The sequence below is a fragment of the Pteropus vampyrus genome, unplaced genomic scaffold (assembly GCF_000151845.1).
Source record: "Pteropus vampyrus isolate Shadow unplaced genomic scaffold, Pvam_2.0 Scaffold364, whole genome shotgun sequence".
Lineage (NCBI taxonomy): Eukaryota > Metazoa > Chordata > Mammalia > Chiroptera > Pteropodidae > Pteropus > Pteropus vampyrus.
Genome location: NW_011889145.1, coordinates 407064 through 411416, shown reverse-complemented (window position 1 = coordinate 411416; position 4353 = coordinate 407064).

The following is a 4353-nucleotide window of genomic DNA, read 5'->3' as shown; positions in this document are numbered from 1 at the left end:
GTCCCCGGCCACCAGAGCGCCATCTCCGGGCTGTCAGCCTTCTGGGGACCCCTGTCTTTGTAGAAAGCTGTGTTCAAGGCTGGGACTTACACTAAACAGACTTCCTATAGGAAACACACGCACAGCCACACTGCTGCTAGAGGCGCTTTTATAGACATTTCCCCGAGAAATATTTCTCTCTGGAAAACTAAGTTCACAGGATGTAATTAAAACTGCTCCACGTGCGTGCTGGCCTGGCGCTTCTTAAGTGCTTCACCAAATGGGCCACCGAATGAAGACATGAAGGAGGCTTTGTTCAGTCCCGTAACGACGGCCGCGTTTGCCACGGCCCAGGGCCGCCCGCTGCTTTGTGGAGTCAGCGGTGCCCTCCCTCGGGCCCCGGCCCAGGGCGCGCGCCCTTGGGGCTGACTGCGGTGTGACACTGCTCTGGGGAACAACCGTGAGGTGCAAAGTGTCACCTGGATAATGCAACCACCTCCACTCCCATCCACAGTTGAGTGGCGTGTATTTTCTAGCTTACGATCTTTGAGAAAATAAATTTATCTTGTCTTCACATCAGAAAAATTTCTGAAAAAAAAGTGACCGAAGCTGCGTGATTTTTGAGCGACACGGCTACGTGGCCGTGCTGTCGTCTCTGACCTTTCTGTCCCCGTTCCCTTGGGGAGGTCCTCGCTCAAGCCAGCGCTTGGTGCAGGCCCAGCGATAGGGCGCTCGGTCTTCCGTGGACCCACAGTGACGGGGGCTAAGAGATGGTGTCTCCTGCAGTTGCTCAGCCAGGAGCTTGAAGGCCTGTCTGTGGTGTGGCTGCAGAGCAGACTGCACACGGAGGACAGCAAGTCTGGAGTTGGGTGAGACCTGGGGCCCGACTGAGCTCCTGGATCCGGCTGTGCCTGAAGACCACCCCATCCTAGACATCCCTGTTCTCAAGATCTCTTAGTGGGTGTGACGGTTCCATTTTATGTCAGCGTGGCGAGGTCATGGTGCCCGGTTATGCGTCGAGCGCCAGTCGAGATGTTGCTGCGAAGGTGTTTTGTAAGTGGGATTAACACGTACGATTAGATGACTTTAAAGCGATTACCCTTAATCTGGGTGGGCCTCACCCAAGCCGTTGAAGGCTTTAAGGCAAAAGCAGGTTACTCTGAGAAAAAGGAATTTCGCCTCAAGGCTGAAGCATAGAAACTCTGCCTGAGTTTCCAGCCTGGACTTCAGACCTGTCGGCCTTCGCGATCGATCGCAGGAGCCAGTTCCTGAAAATACATCTCCGGGAGGCACGCACGTTGCTCTTTTGCACACTTACTGAGCTGCAGTACCGTGCAAACGTAACTTATACACACGGGGAAACGAAAAAGTTCGTGAGACTCACTTTATCGCGGTTGTCAGGAACCAAACCCCAAATATCTCTGACGTATGCCTATAAATTCCTTAATTTTAAACAACTTTATTGTTAAAAAATGCTAATCCTTGTCTGAGCCTTCCGCGAGTCATCGTCTTTTTGCTGCTGGAGGGTCTTGCCTCAACGTCAGTGAAAATGCAGTGTCTTTGACGCTCAATAAAACGAAATGGAATAAAACGGAGTATGCCCGGAGTGTGCCCGTGGGCTGTGGAGTCCTAGCCCGGGGGCTGACCGTGGCAGGCCGGCCGGCCAGGGCTCTGTCCCCAGAATATGATTCGAGAGGCCCACGGTGCAGGCGAATGGCTGAGCTGATTGTCACCTAGGCTGGAGTCTGATTCAGTGAGACCAAGGGTCAGGCACAGGGACAGAGCTCAGCGGGGGCAAGGAAGTCCGTCTGACACACAGGGCGGGCAGACACACACGACGGGCAGAGGAGAGAGGCGGGGGGAGCCGAGAGAGACCGGGCGCCAGGGAGACAGAGTCAGAGAGAGACCCAGGCTCGGCAGAAGAGACGGAGGCAGAGACGGAGATGGACAGAGAAAGGCAGAGAGAGCGGCCGGATTCTCTGAAAGCAGCTGCAGCGGCGTCTGCCCCATCCCCCGCCCCACGCCCTCCTTTCCATGCGACACTGACGTCCCCCCTCCCCCCACAGAGGCAGGCAGGGGCTGCGCTTGACCCTTGGACCAGGGCAGACCGTCGTGGGTTCCTGGACCGGCAGAGCAGAGCGGGAACGATGCCACATGGCGTTTGAGGGGTCACCACGATGCTTCTACCTGGCCCTGCCCCCCACACTCCATCTCTGGATTCTCCCCTTGGAATCCACCCGCCACGTGTGAGGGACCCAAGCCACATGGGGAGGCCACGCGGGGATGTGCTGACGCCCCAGCCGGGCCCCCAGCCCGTAGTCCACAGTGTCCCTTCAGCCGACCCCAGCCCCAGCCTCCGAGTCTCCCAGCCGAGACCTCAGACGCTGCGAAGCAGAGACAGGCCTTTCCCGCTTGGCCCCGGCCAGACTCTGGACCACGAAACCGTGTGAGACACACGTGATGGCCATGGTTTGAAGCCTCCGAGTATTTTATTACTGGTGATAGAGGAGGGGGAGGTGCACACGGAGACCGCGTGTTAGAAAGAGGCAGAGATACGGACGGACACACGAACAGGTCGAAGAGAAACAGTCCGCGAGGCCTCGGGGTCCAGCTCGGCCTCCGGAGGCTCCGTCCTGTCCCATCCAGCTCTGGTGGCCCCGCTCGTGGTCATGTCCCTCCAGCGTCTGCCTCCCCGCACGCAGCCTCTCCCTGCGTGTCTGAGTCTCAGCTCCGCCTCCACCTTTCTCTGCGAAGACCCAGTCGGCGGGCTTAGGACTCCGTAAATCCTTCATTGCATCTGCAAAACCCCTTTTCCCAAATGTGGTCCCAGACGTTAGGAAGTGGATTTGTGTTTTTGGGGACCACCATCCACCCCGCTTTGCTGAACCAGAGGCTCACCCCTGCCCCCGGGAGCAGGCACAGTGCCTGGCCGAGGCTGCGTTGAGTGACTTAACCTGTTTGTCAGCAACAAGCCCCAGTGAGCTCGTGATACCGGAGGCAGCTTGACGGAGCGAGGTGTCTGTTCGCAGAGATAGCGCAGCTCACACGGGGCGGGGGAGGAGAGGGGGTTATGTGAGGCCGGGGTGGGGGAGGCTGGCGGGGAGCCCAGGCACCCAGCTGGTCAGGAGGGACTGGGGGCGGCAACTGGAGCGCTGGTGTCCCCAGGCAGGGTGTGGGGACGGGAGGGCACTGGGGTGTGCACACACTGGGTTCTAGAGGGAGTCGTGGGAGCTGCAGGAGGGGAGGAGGCTAGGGCCTGTGTTCTGAAGTCCCCGGATGCCCGCTGAGGGACATAGAAGGGAACCCGGTTAATTCGGGTTTGTCAGTCTGAGTGACAGAAACCCTTTTAAATGGCAGGAAAAATTCACCTCGAGGTGAAGGAGGGACGGTGGGGTAGGCAGGGTGGAGGGGGCTGGCGGGGGGAGTGTGTAGGGTCCCACTCGTTCTGGTTTTAAAGCTGGAGCCTTTGCTCGGGATCCCCTGCAGTCTGGGGCAAACGGGGTGCTTGGTGGCCCTGGACTGGAGTCCTTCTCTAAGAATCAGCCACTTCTGCTGTGAGGCACTGCTCCTTGGGACGCAGGCCCAGGCGTCTCCCACCTTTGCTTCTGAACACCCCTCCCCACCCCCCAGTGACCGGCGCAGAGTGGGTGCTCGTGCAGGTGTTGCCCGGTCTACGAGCTCTGTGGTCTCCTGACACTGTGGCGTGCTCAGACACCTATGGGGATGCACACAGAGAGGGCACCCGCTTGTCAGGGCTCCTGAGGTGGCCCGGGGTCCACATTGTCCTCAACTGTCTCTGGCAGGGGACGGCGGAGTGTGGGATGGTTCGTGGGCCACACTCAGCAAAGGGACACTGTCCCAGGCATTGGCAGCCATGGCACCGATGCTCATTTTGGTCTGAGGCTCTGTCGCACTGGGTCTGAGGCTCTGTGCTTTACAGCAACCTTGCAAGGCAGGCATTCCCAGTCCATTTCTCAGACCGGGGACCGAGGCTGGAGGCTTTGCTCCTCATCCAGATCCCTCAGATGGGAGGACGTGGCCTTGGGCTCCTGACTGCAAGGCTGCTCCCTTTCTAGGGCAGACGGCTGGGCTGATACCACCCCCTGGCCTGGTTCTGCAGGTCTGCAGAGCAGGGCTGGTCAAAACGATGGCCTCTGCTGGGTAAACCTGAGGAACACTCCTGCTCTCTCCTCGGAGGCCGAGGGCAGGTGGGGGCAGTAAGGGCAATCACCAAGGCGGAGCCGCCCCAGATGCAGGCCCTCAGGGGCTCTGGACCACAGCGGCCTGCTTTCCACCAGGCAGGTGGCCGTCTGCTGCCCCATTCCTGGGGCTGGGCTGTGGGGTCGGGCTGCCAGCAGCACCAGCACCCCCGAG